This window comes from Anoplophora glabripennis, unplaced genomic scaffold (genome assembly GCF_000390285.2).
Source record: "Anoplophora glabripennis isolate ALB-LARVAE unplaced genomic scaffold, Agla_2.0 scaffold480, whole genome shotgun sequence".
NCBI classification, from domain to species: domain Eukaryota; kingdom Metazoa; phylum Arthropoda; class Insecta; order Coleoptera; family Cerambycidae; genus Anoplophora; species Anoplophora glabripennis.
In genome coordinates this window covers 39,397-54,295 of record NW_019416566.1, presented here as the reverse complement: position 1 = coordinate 54,295, position 14,899 = coordinate 39,397, and positions in this window count along the sequence as shown.

Sequence of the window (14,899 nt, the reverse complement as noted above, 5' to 3'; positions counted from 1 at the left end):
GTTAAAAATTTAAAACATTTGACTAAATTATAGAAATTATTAAGGAAAACCCATTTTTTATTTTTCACTTTGACACCCTGTATCTTTTTTATTAAGCGACTTGGGATATAGGTATGTTAGATTAAATCGACTTATTTTCACCCAAGGAATCTCTGGTATCATTTGTGCCCCTCCATTTAAATACACCCTGTATATTTCCGAAGGATTTAGGTGCGCTAAATCCGAATCTGGCAGCAGAATTGCTCTATCACGTCAAGTTTTTGAGATATCTTAACCTGAAAGTGCAAAAAACACTGTTTTTCGTCATATTTGAGGTTATGTAATAATGCCATCTATTCTTTTTCAAAAAACTAATACATTGAATCTAAAAGTACAAAGCTCCCTCTTTCGAATGCTGTTGAGTTTGCTCAAATATCTTTTTTTTTTCGTTGAGATATCACATGTTGAAATTTTTAAGTTTCTCAGTTTCTTAATATGCGAACATTCCTACCCACACGGTTTGTGGGTTTGGAGTTGGTGGGCTTGGGGTTTGTAAGTTTGAAGTTTGCAGGTTCGGGTTTGTGAGTTTAGGGATTGTCGGTTTGAGGTTTGTGGGTTTGTGGATTTGGAGTTTGTAAGTTTGAGTTCGTATGTATTGAAGGTTTCTGAGTATGATGTTTCTGAAATGCAATCAACTGTTTGACGTCTAAGGGATCCTTAGTAGATTTTCGCATATTAAGAATCTGATAAACTTAGAAATTTCAACATGATTGTGATGATGTATTTTTTTGAGTACTTCACTGCCTTTTACTAGTCTGTTGCACAAATAAACAGAAGATTTAAATGTTTCAGTTTTATAAACTATGCAAGACAAATGTAGCTCATACTTCCGAGTTATGAGATCAAATTTTCTTAAGCCAAAGCAATATCTGATGCAACTGTTCTGTATTTTCTGCAGGGTATATTTATCTGATTCTAATAGACAAGGCCAAAAAACACTATCACAGTAGAGACAAAATTAGCGAATCACATAACTTTAGTTTCACATCAGTACTGAGTAAATCTTTATGAATATTAAGCAGTTTTAATTTCCCGAACGACTTTTGTACTAAATTATTTACATGCTTTTGAAATCTTAAATTAACATCCAAATATATTCCAAGGTTTTCGCATTCTTTGCAGGGTTACTAGTTCCCTATTCTTTCCGAAGACTAGCAATTCCGTTTTGGCTTCGTTCAAAATAAGTTTATGAGCAGTACATAGTCGTGAAAATTTACGCAAGTCTAAAATTTCATCAATAGCTATATTAATATTATTATATGGAAATGAATAATATACCTGTGTATTATCAGCATACTGGTGAATTTTGCAACTAGACAGGTATGTAGAAAAGTCTGCAGTGTAGACTGAAAATAATAAAGAGCCTAATACACTACCCTGAGGAACACCTTTATTTGTGACCGTGAAATCTGAAGATTTACCACAACACAACACCTTTTGAGGCCTATTTCATAAATAATTTTTAAAGAATAATTGGGGAACACCTCCAATACCAAAATATTTAAGTTTTTTAAGCAAAATATTATGATCCATCGTATCAAAGGCCTTGCTTAAATCTAAAAGAATCAAGCAAGTGCTAAGATATTTGTCATTTGATCGGAGTATATTGTCTGTGACATCTAAAAGGGCTGTAGTTGTGCTATGGTTAGCCTTAAATCCCGATTGTTGCAATGGTATAATATTATTTGCAGTAAAATAAGAAGTTGCTCACATATGATTTTCTCTAAAACCTTAGAAAGTGTAGGTAATAAACTGATGAGTCTAAAAGACAGACTTGTGGGATTTATGATTTTAGGAACAGGACATATACAAGCGTGTTTCCAAATATCGGGAAATTCTTCTGAAGTGAGACATTAATTTATAATAAATGTGAAATACTCAATTAATTGTGGAAAAAATAAGTCTAAGGTTTTTATGTTCATTTCGTCTGCACCTGTAGCGTTAGATTTCAATTTTTTTAAAACCAAACTAACTTTCTCAGCGTTGACCTCAGTAAACTCAAACAGCTAATCACTATCGCTACATATATGATCATATGCTTATCTAAAATTTTCACTATCTGGATCCAATGAAACAGGTACATTAGGTATTAGGTATAGAATTCTTGATAAACAATTTTTGCTTGTTTAGAAAATACGAATAATCATGATGAACTTCAATTTTCTTTTACAGGGTGGGTCAAAAACACAAGAATTTGCGTAAGAGTAAACATACCTTATTTTGAAACATACGAAAAAAGGCATTCTTGATAAAAGTTTTTGCTTGAAAAATGAATGAGAGTCACGTTATCCAAAATTTAATTTTTTATGCAGGGAACAAAATACAAAACTTAAAATACGTCTTATTCAAATGTTATTTTTAAATAATACGAACATAATTACAACAACAATTAAGCTAAAAAAAGTAAACAAAGCAATAAGATGAAGATATCAAATTTTAAAAACACCATCTCCATATTGAACACATTTTTCTAATTGCTTCCTTAGATATCTGAAGGAATTTCTGATTTCTTCCTGGGATATTGATCAGACAGCTTGGGTAATTCTGCCTTTTAGCATTTCAATATTATTTAGTATTGGAGTAGCATAAACAATTTGTTTTATTTAAACGGTCCCATAGAATCATAGCAGTCAGGGCTCGGGGACCACAAAGTTGGACAATTTTTACCAGTCCATCTTGGACCAAATCTATGGTTAAGCCATTCTGTTACCTCACGAGCACAATGTGCTGCACAACCGTCCTGTTATGTTGAAAATACATTTTTTGGCGAAAATTCAATGGTAAATTTTCGAGTTCATCGCCAAAAAATGTATCAAGCATTTCTAAGTACGATATTCTATTGCAGGTGTTATTGTAAAAATATGGGCCTATAATGCCATGGATAAACATCACACCACACGTTCACGTTAGTAAAATATTGTCTTCGTGTCATTCACGGTTTCCTGGAGACCAGTACCTGACGTACTAGGATGCTACAGTTCCATTAGTAGAAAATATACATTCATCAGAAAACATAATAAACTTATAAAAATCAATATTTCCAGTTAAAATATTGTCTCCTATCTTTTCACTTCATCTCCCTCTTCCAATGTTTGATTAAAGTGTGGTTTGAAGGAATTTTTTTTGTTTTAAAATCTTCTAAATAATACTTTTTAACAACTTTTAACTGTTTATGACGATTTCCAAGGGACATCAAAGAAGTTTCTCTATCAGACTGCAGAACTAAAACTGTGGCAGCATCGTTATGGTCATATTTCTTCTTTTTCTTTTTGTGGTTTAAAACAGAAGCACTTCTTTGAAACATTTTTATTATCTTGCAGATTGCCATCCGAATTATTGGGTTTCCTACAAATTGTTCGCTAAATTGTTCCATGACGTAGCGACATGATACATGACCATCTCCATAACATTTTATTATACTTATCTCTGTTTGTTTACGTTTCCTTTCAGAGTTTTCCGTAGGAAGTACTATATGCGGGTCAAACAGGATTTTCTGTGAACCATAACAGAAGTTTGTTAAAAAATAAAGTTATAAGACCTTTTTATAATATTTTTTTTCAGAGCAACACTGACTTATGTAAGTAAGTGTGTGAGCAAAAATTAACTTATTTGAACAGACTAAACATTGTGGCTAATATCCAACCAGTCTTAAATTTCACCAGGTGCACAATTTTTTAAATCTATTCTTTGAAATTTTAGTTTTCTTTTATATGTAATACGTAATAAAACTAGTAAAATTTAATTGTTAAAGCTGAACATATTTTTACCATTAACAAAATATTTTAGGGATAAAAACTAAAGTTCGTTTAACCATGTAACGATATGCAATTTGTTCCCTTAAAAAAAAAGTTATAGATAGAAATAGATACAGCTGATGTGCAATTAGAAAATTAAAATAAGCTTTTAATTGTAACAGCAAATTTTTTAAACATGTTATCAAACTAATAAATATTCTGGATTCGTCTTCATTGATTAAAACTTTATCAACGTATTTTATTTACTTGTGGAAAGAACCAGCTCATCTATATTTAGAATCTTGGACTTGTTTTTACAACTCCGAAATTCACAATAAAAAACTAGTGATATACTAATGCTTTGGTAAGTAATTAATTTTATCCATCAAAAACGGAACAAAACAAAAAACATAATTCGCATTCGAAAAAATAAATATGTTTTTCTGTTTATTATTATTATTGCCATTATAATTTTGCTGCTAGTATACTGGGCGATTCCACATAGTTATAACTGATAGGGAATATATTTGACATTCGTCAAAATCAGAACATATTTCACAGAGAAATGACAAATTTTGAAACAAATTATTTTAAATATCCACAATCACCCGAATGAACAACTTCAAAATCGTGACTCAAGAGTTAAAAAAATAAAATGATAGGAATGAATCAATCTTCTTAATGAACCTTATTCGGTACAGAATAATTCTACAGACCGTCTTAAAGATGGGAATAAATTGGGAATAGTTCATTCCGATGTATAGTGCAGCAACTGATAAAGTTATTTTTACAAAGCTCAGTGTATAGACTTAAAGATAATTATATTTTCAAATTACAAAACAAATCATCATATTCATTCACTAAACTTACACGAAATTTTGCATTGATCGAGTTTTAGGTAGGTGAGTAAAACGATTGAAAATATTTTTCTACCGTTCGTAAAATAATAATTTTAAGCAAATTGCCCATTCAATATTTACACAGGCCCATATCTAAAATATTAAAAGTTTTTAATAGATGCTATTTTTATTAACGGTGGCAAAGCATCAACTACCTCACATTTTAGTAATCCCAGTCTCGCGTCATTGTACTATAACATGTACATGTCTGCCTCTGATTTGAAGCTTTTCATCGATCAATTTATTCGATATGTACCTAGCGACACCCTGTCCGCTCTGTCTTTTTTTTTGAGAGGTTGGTCGTGCATTTAATTGTCCATTGTACTTGTGTGAGTGAGTTTGAAGCTTTGCTTGGTCGAGTGTATGGTACGTGTTTTTATAGCAACAAGTAGCATTGTGTATTGCGAGCACAGAGCGGCACACGGCTATTTCTGCTACTACAACACGTATTGCCGCTTACTGGTATAATGTATTTATAACATACATCTTTTTGTGATAGAGGTACGCACTTGTTGCACAAATAATTATTTTCGCAATTCTTTTTGTAAAAAAAACGTCTTTAATTTTACCCATTGTTGTTTTTTAATATATAAAAAATGATTAGTAAACAAACTTCTGCCCGTTATATATTAATGTGATGATCGTGCACTTTGTTATCTATTTCACTCTTAATCATATTTGATAATATATTCCTGACTTCTGTTTCGCTACTCATTTTTCTTTCGAGATAAAATATATTCACATTCTAATTTGAAACAGTGGCTCCAGAAATAATATCTATTAGGTAAATATTTACGAATTATTAGTTGAACAACATATTATTCTCTAAAAGGAATAAAGAAATAACAATCATTTGAACGTTAAAATATGTGTTTGTTTTTGCAAATTCAAACTTCAACTGCGAACAACTCATTCCAAGTGATATTCTTGTTATGAAGTAAATGTTTGTATATATCTACAGGGTGGTCCGAATTTTATGCAGGAAACTTCGAGGGCAGATAGATCTCTTCAAAATAATAGGTGTTTGCCTTATAAACATAGGTCTAGAACGGCCTCGTTTTAGAGATACAGGGTGTTAAAGTAGTATATCTCCGGAATCTATTAACCGATCTCAATAAAATTTAGTACATATTATAATGTATAACAGTAGGCCTTGCGTTCCCTAAAATTCGAGCTCTAGAGATTCAACCAGTGGTGTACAACTGGACAGGGGCCGCCCTCTTTTTATAAAAAAAACCTACGCCACTGTATTTTTTACAACATATTGTAACGGAATTATATTCTAATGCACTAAATACGTAAAAAGGTAACTTGAATTTTTTCCCTAAGATTCGCCGTTCTCAAGTTGTTCATACCAATACAGTCCCCTTGTGGCAGACATTTCAAACCATAATATTACAAGAATATTTATGTTTATGCTTGAAAGTAATAATTCAAATAGATGGTTTTCTAGAGAGTTTAGAAATTATTGGAAATTTGGATGGTAGCAAGAAGAAAGGTCCACAAACTTTCTTGCGAATTATCCGAGCCACACTTTCACAGAAAATTCGTCTTGAAAAGATCTTGTTCGAATTTCATGAGGATTGAACGTAGCTTCATCGATCCAAAGTATTTTTAGTAAGAATTCTGGATTATGTTGTGACTTTAACAACCACTGACAAAAATTCAGGTGTCTCTCTGCATCTTCCGGAAGTAAATTTTGCACAGGTTGTAAATGGTACTGATTTCTACCATCTTTATGTAGAACTTTTCAAATTTTCGATTTACTCATCCCGAGTTGCCGAGACGTTTTTTAATCCATCCAAAAAGATGAAAGCGACGAGTGTAAAGAATTTTGTTGAAGTTATTACAAATTGCACTTACTTTTAAGCATAAACATAAATACCATTGTAATATTATGGTTAGAAGTATCTGCCACAAGGGGATTGTATTGGTATGAATAACTTGAGAACGGTGAAATTTACGGAAAAAATTCAAGTTACCTATTTTACGTATTTTGTGCATTAGAATATAAATCCGTTACAATAACTTGTAAAAAATACAGTGGCGTAGGTTTTTCTTATAAAAAAGGGGTGATCCTGTCGAGTTGTACACCACTGGTTGAACCTTTAGAGCTAATATTTTAGATAATGCAAGGCCTACTGTCATACATTATCTGTACCAAATTTTATTGAGATTGGTTGTATCACTGTATCTCTAAAACGAGGCCGTTCCAGTCCTATGTTTATAAGGCAAACAGCTATTATTTTAAAGAGATCTATCTGCCCTCGAAGTTTCCTGCATAAAATTCGGACCACCCTGTATAATATATACCACTTGCCGGTGCCATGCTTTTATTATTTTTTACCAAAATTAAATAAGGGGTATGTTGGAAATATATTTTAAATAAAAATTGGTCATATTTTTTTACAGCGTTAACAAATTTTAGATCTTGAATTTTGTACCAGATAAAATGAAATCAGTTATAATTAAATTTCACAATTATCTTGCAAGAATCTTAGAAATTGAAATTTTGTACTGACCCAATATCAATTTAGAAATAACACAATTTGTTCAAATAATACATAAATTTATTATTTTTTAATTAGAAATTGAAACAACTAAGACTTGGAACATTTAAGGCGTTTGTATAGCTTTTGCATATTTTTTATATTTATTACAATGAATGTTCTTCTCCTAAATATATGTAATAGTTTAGAATTACATTTATTATTAACATTTAGCCTTAGTTAGGAATCTTTGACCTGCCCTTGTTGTCCTCGAGTTAGCCTCTGTGGGGGCTACCAATTATAGATGCTACTACTGTACGTCTCAAAGGACCATTATTTAAGGAGGGGCATTAGAACCAGCAACAAGAACTGAAATCGACATCAGGGCAGACTTTGGGGTTCTGATAGCGCGTCCGTCCCCACATAGTCTAGCCCGAGAACAACAAGGTGTATTTTCGGAATAATGAGGTATTTAAGCCAAATACACTGTAGTCAAGATATTGTATGCTAACGAGTGTTGTAAAAATCAAAAATAACCTGGAACTCCGCTTCGCATAGTTCAATCAACGGCAATCACGTGCGAAAATATTATACTGTTATATTAGGATTAAAAGCAAATATTAGGTAAACGCATTAAAAATAAAAGAACAAAATTTTTAAAAAGCTTCTTTATAGGTCGTCAATATTGGGGGTTGCAAGGCATGCCGTTACGATGAATTAGTCAATTTAACAATTGATAATGATGCAGATGTGAATTTCGCTTTAATTATAAAAATTCCCAATACCAAAACCAAGAGACCACGTCTATTTACTGTGCTGGAAGACAATTATTTAAGTTTTTATTGAAAATATGTTGCTTTACGTCCACCCGTCCACCGGTAGAACGTCGATTATTTCTCAGATATGCTAATGGAAAGTGTCACGGTGGTCAGTATTAAAAAAATCAGTGCCCTTTCGCAATAAGTGGCAAAATTTTTGAAGCTGGATAACTAGAAAGAGTACAGTGTATACGCATTACGACTAACGTCTGCTATCCTTTTAGTTGACGGCGGTGGTGAGCTCACTTGTCTTAAAAGACGCGGAGGGTGGAGATCGAGCACTGTGGCGGAAGACTACATTGAAAACTCACTTTTGAATAAAGAAAATATTGCGAAAAGAATACTGAAAGTTGATAGTGGTAATGATAAACCGTTGTCATTTCTGATTTCACAACATCTGAAAATACACTGGGCCCAAAATTTTGGGTGATTTTCAAAGAGCTGTAACTTGGAGGGAAATGGTCGCAGAGAGAATAAAAAAAGGAAATTGAAGTTTCATGTGTGTAGTTTTCAGATCTGCAGTTTAAAGTTTTTTAGCGACTTCAAAAATTTTTTTGGTAATTTCATCATAAAGCTCTTTTAGATAATTTAATTATCTTCAATTTGAGCGGTGTCAGAGCATTGTGCGCTTATTTGTCGCTGAGTTATCGTCGATCAAAGCAAAAAAATCATTTTTGACTTTGACAATCGGGAAATAATGGTCGCATAGAAAATCCAAGCAGGGTTTTGAAAACTACAAAGTATTCTCTACAAGTCGTAATTATGGGTTTTTGATAAATACATTTTTTTCAAAGTGAAAATGTTGGTTAGAGAAAAGGTAAAAAATTGCATAATTAGGGATATGTGACTAACTTGACATAACTTTGCAAATAATGAATAAACTAAGGATATCGACTGTAACTTTTCAACTTCAAAGTGTCCTGAAGAAACCCTGATAATTTCAGAACGCTGCAGTTTTTTCCCTTGTCCCGGAATGTTTAAATTTGTCGTTTTGCTGAAAATCAAAATTATTTTTTTCAAATTTTATTTTAACATATCCACAAGCTTCACACACGTCAAAACAAATTTGGTTGATTTGACGTTGCAGATCACAATTTAATCACAATTTAATATCGGGTATCCGCCTCTGTTCCTGATCACCGATTCTAAGCGATCTCGCATATTAATGCACCGCCGGATATCTCGTTGCGTAATTCCTTGCCAAGTTTGTATCAATTGTCAATTAATTGATGGTGATTTTGTAAGGATCAAGAACAGAGGCGGCAATGATTTGCAACGTCAAATCAATCAATTTTTTTTGACGCTTGTCAATATGTGGATATGTGGACGCTTGTGGATATGTTAAAGCTGTTCTACATTGACAATTTATTGATCAATTAATTGATGAAGTGAAATTGGACAAATGTAATGTACCAAATCAGCTGTCAAATAACTTCATCAATTTATTCATCAAGTTCTTGACGAATTAGAGCATGTTCTAATTTTCGTCAATTTCTTCGTGAAGTTTGGAAGTACCAACCCAACGAATTTCCAGCCTCAGATCAGTAATGAGGTTATGTTATTGGAATATGTAAATAATTGTGTGGCGTCGTGCTAGTTTCGCATTTTTTACTGATTTCTTACTTACAAAAACTAATATATACATAATATGTGTCAGAACGGTACCACTGTCGAATCACTACAATTATGAGTGGAAAGGCGACATTTTTGAAATTTATTTGCTTCTTTGATTCATTGGTAGAACCGATTCATGCGTCAAAAAACTTGACAAAGTCCGTAGCAGTGTAAAACCACACTGTTTATCATTAAATTCGTGAATTAATTGCTAGAAAATCATTTTTTACTTAAAAAAACGAATAAACAGTGAAAAATTACTTATTACATTGATTTTCAGCAAAACGACAAATTTAAACATTCCGGGCAGCAGGAAAAAAATCACAGCGTTTTGAAATTATCAGGGCTTCTCTAGGACACTTTGAGGTTGAAAAGTTACAGTCGATATCCTTAGTTTATTCATTATTTGCAAAGTTATGCTAAGTTAGTCAAATATTAGGCCGGTCAAAATCGACAAAAAAAATCGCTAAATTCGCAAAACATGATGTATCTCTGATTTTTTAATATATTGTTTGGACCCATTAGGGCTATGTATACCCAAGTTTGCAACTCTCAAAAAGTTGTGGAAAAATTTATACACACCAAAAACCGCGAAATTTTTGGACTTGTTTCAGATTCTGCTCTATATCTCCTAATCCATGCATTTTTCGTCGAAAGCTACTGTATACGTTTTTTAAGAGCATCAAATTTGTGAAAAATTATGCCCAACCCGAGGTCAATTGGTTACCGAATTACGGCACTTTGAAAATAGGCCAGTTTTTCCAAAAATTGATAATTTTAGTTTTAGACCTTCTTTGGACCGAAATTGCGTCGAAACCATTGATCCTACGAGTAGAACTTGTAGAATATAATTTGTAGGCAATTTCATTATCTTTAAATTAAGCGCAGAGCGGGGTCTGTAAGCCTCGTAGTTCTCTCAAAATCGCAAAAAAAAACATATAAGGTAAAATCACATAATACCAACAAGTCGCAACAGCCGGTGACAAGTGCCTAGTTGCCCTATATGGAGGAGACAAAACGAAAGACACCCTCAACGATGTACGCTTCCGTACATTTGTGAAGACAGCAGCCAACGCCAAAGCGAATCTGTCCCGTTTGCTCCCAACCACAGAGGCTGCGTCGTATCACCACTACCGCACATACCACCAGGTGCAAAAATGGTTGGGGGTGGAGAAAGAGGCCACCGACTGGGGTTGGGAATTGACCTCGGCTGGACTCATCCCCATTACTAGTAGTCCGGGAGTTAACGACAGAAATTTCCGGGCCATTTTCGCAAGCTTCATTTTTTTTGTATGTGTTATGTGTGTAATATACAGGATGTTTCTAAAATAGGGTTCCAAACTTCTGCTGCGTTTATTACTCATTAAAATAAGCCAAAAAGTTCCTATTAACATGTGTCCTAAAACGCACCCTTAGGAAGTTATATGCCCTTAAAAAGGCTCAAACAAAAATGGTTTTTTTCTGTTATTGACAAAACGGTCGCAAATAAATAGAAACAAATTTATGGGTCTTACATAACTTTTTATGTTAAATAACATGGGCTACTCCGTTTTTCGACATGCAAATCATATGCGTCCCATTTAGGTTGGTGAAGGGAGTTTTTGGCCCGTAATTTTTTTATTTCAATTTTTTACAATTTTCTCTACAGATTTATAAAATCTTAACAATTTTACGTAAAAAATATTGTCTTTGTCCAAATCGATATTTCCAATGGTTTTCGAGTAAATTAAGTTTGAATATTACTTTGCTCTTTAAGTTATTAGGCCAAAAATTACAAAAATCTGTTTACCATGGCAAATAAAAGGCTGACGTTGCCATAACGCTTAACAATTTAAGTTATTGATAAACTGTCAATTGAGCTTTGCAGTGTTTAATTAGTAAAAGTGGGGAGTGGAAAATTTTAAGTATACAACATTATTGCAACTCATAAAATGGAGTCATATTCAAACACGGAAATGGCAGATATGCACTTTATGTACGGCCGTGCGGCTGGAAATGCATCAAAAGCGAGGCGTCTGTATGCGGCAGCATACCCGAATGAAGACTTCCTTCTCGACAGGTATTTCAGAGGATCCATCAACGTTTAAGAGAAAATGGTTCGTTCCAACCAAGAGTAAGTGATCGTGGCAGAGACAGATTTGTAAGAACACCGGTGATGGATGAAAAGTATTGAGAGCTGTGCAGGACAATCCAAGTGTCGCACATATGCATAACATAAGTTTTTCCGTAGTTTGGCGAATTCTTTGCGAACAACTACTTCATCCTTTTCATATCGAGCGTGTTCAAGCTTTAAATCCGAATGACTACGAACCACGTCTGCAGTTCTGCCAATGATTTTTGCGAAAATCGAGGCGGATTCCGAATTTTGCTTCTCTTATTTTGTTTAGGTTTTGGGCAGGCATTTTAGGCGATCGGCTAATCGGACCGTTTGTGTTGCCTAATCGATTGAATGGTGAGGATTATTACAATTTTTTAGTTGCCAGGACTTTTGGAAGATGTCCCTTTAATTGAACGCCAAAGCATATGGTTTATGCAGGACGGGGCGCCACCTCATTACCTACATGATGTAAGACAACACTTAAATGAGTTGTATGGAGAAAAACGGATAGGCCGAGGAGGTCCTGTTCCCTGGCCTCCACATTCCCCTGACCTTAACCTCTGGACTATTTTTTGTGGGGTCAACTTAAGGCAAAAGTTTATAAAATTCCAATTGAGACCATTCAGCAACTACGGGAGGAAATTGAAACCGCGTGTATGGAAATAAGGCAAACACCTAGAATTTTCCAAAGAGTTCGCAAATCTTTGAAGCGTCGAGCTAGATTATGCATCGAAATGCAAGGTGGTCACTTCGAGCAGTTCTTGTAATTTAACTTATTATTACTAATTTTAATCCCATTATTTTCTATTTCACATTTAGCTATTGTCTGCAGTAGTAATTAGTTCTTTAATTAGTAAGTGTAACTCTAAATTTAAATAGTCTTAGTATATGTCCTAAATTATTTATTAAATGATCGGAAATTCTAATAGCTGTCACTACAATACCATATTGTTTTCTACTCGATTTGATTAAGAAGTAGTTTTTTCCTTGTCGTTATTTTTTACAGAGGAGAATATCTTAACAAAAGGCTAAGAAAGTGCATTGAAGTTGCTGGAAGTTAATAATTTGTTAAGATATGCATAATAAAATCTTTAATTGCTGTAATGTTTGTCTTAATTCTTAATTCAGGCTTGGTATCTTAAGACCTGCTAATTTTCTAATTCCCGCCGATTCTTAAAAACTTAAAACGTCAGTATCTCGAAAACGATTTAGTTTATCGGTTTGTAACTAGTACACCTTTTTTATTTAGAATTGAACGTAGTTCAATAATTTCTAGTTAAAAAATTGAAAATTGTAAAATACAAAAAGTTAGACAGATTTTTACTTTGACAGGACAGTACAACTAGCGCCCCCTAGACGTGACCCCAACACTATTTGCATATTCGTATTTGCTACCTCAAAAAAAGTAAAACTACAAATTTTCAAAACAATTGGTCCATACATACTTAAAATATAGATGAAAAAAGAAAATATTTTTTTCAACTTTAACATATCCTATAGAACGAAAATGAGCAACAATTGATTAAGGCATGTTTGGCTCAATCGCTATATTTTGACGTTAACAATCTGCCATTAAGCTGTGTACCATTATTAATGACACCCTGTATAGATTCTTCTACATAATAAAATGAAAATCAATAAATAATTATCTCCGAATGTCATCGTAAAACAGTAATATCTTATTTTTATCTTAAAGCATTTTATCGAATCAACATATTCTTAATTTTTACACTAAAAGGTCTCCATCAGACTTTAAATTAAAATAATGTATAACAATGTATAACAAAAAAAAAACTTTATGATAGCCCTTCAACCATTTAGAACAACAACGATCGTCTTTCAGGCCGATAAAGATGCAGCGCGGTGCTCGCGCGCTGTCTGCCGAGCGCAACTTCATAAGTTTGGCAGACGACCTTTGTTGTAAGTATCTTATTTGTAACAGACTATTATTTTCGTGTTTGTTGCTATAAAAAGAAGCATTTCAATTAATTTCATCCTTGCGGATATAAATTTTTTAAATATTTTTTTGCGCTTACTTATGTGGGTGGCAGACAAGTTTTGTTGTGGAATTTAGGTGGCAGACGATATTTTCTAAACTTCTTATGTTTCAACTGATACGTACAATAAGTTTCGCGTATGCGTCTATAAATTTTGTTGTTGATTTTTGCTGCAATTGTAACTCTCCTGTAACCCCTGTCGCGGGGATGCGGTGGCAGACGTTTATATTACTATTGTACGTTACACGCATAACGTATACAAAAAAAAAATGAAGCTTGTGGAAATGGTGTAATGAAATCTGTCGTTAACTCCCGGACTATAGTCGGCAAACTTCTGTCCCTGCTGAGCTCCTAAAACTCCTCTCTTGCAAATGCAAGAAGGGGTGCAGAGGTGGCTGCATTTGCCTCAAAGCAGGACTCAGATGTTCTGTGATGTGTGCTACCTGCTCTGGGGAAACGTGCCAGAACGCTGCCCTATATCTTCATTGAAGAGGACGACGATGACGAGCCTCAAGACAACCCTGACGATCCACCAATACTGGAGTACCTACCTATAGGGGACGAAGACGGCGACCCACCAATAGTGGAAGATATACCTATTGAGGAGAGCAACGAAAGTGACAGCCCAGGGCCATCAAAAACAAGGCGACGAATTTGACTATGTGACTAATTTGATTGACTGATTGATTGATTAAGTTACTGTACTTTTGATTACTTATGTTTATATTAAAATACATTTCACCGTTTTTTTAAATGATTTCATGCCTTCTTTTTCATTACCAAACCAAAAAACAAAAGATAGGAAAGGTTATGGAACATTTCTGGAAAAATGCGATTGTACCTTATATTTTTGCGATTTTGAGAAAACTACTAGGCTTACAGACCCCGCTGTGCGCTTAATTTAAAGGTAGTGAAATTGCCTATAAATTATATACTAGAAGTTCTACTCGTAGGATCAATGGTTTCGACGCAATTTCGGTCCAAAGAAGGTCTAAAATTAAAATTTTCAATTTTTGAAAAAACTGGCCAATTTTCAAAGTGTCGTAATTCGGTAACCAATTGACCTACAGAGCTCCGGTTGGGCTTAATTTGCCACAAATTTGATGCTCTTAAAAAACGTATCGACGAAAAATGCAGGATTAGGAGATACTATAGAGCAGAATCTGAGACAAGTCCAAAAATTTCGCGGTTTTTAGTGTCTAAAAAATTTT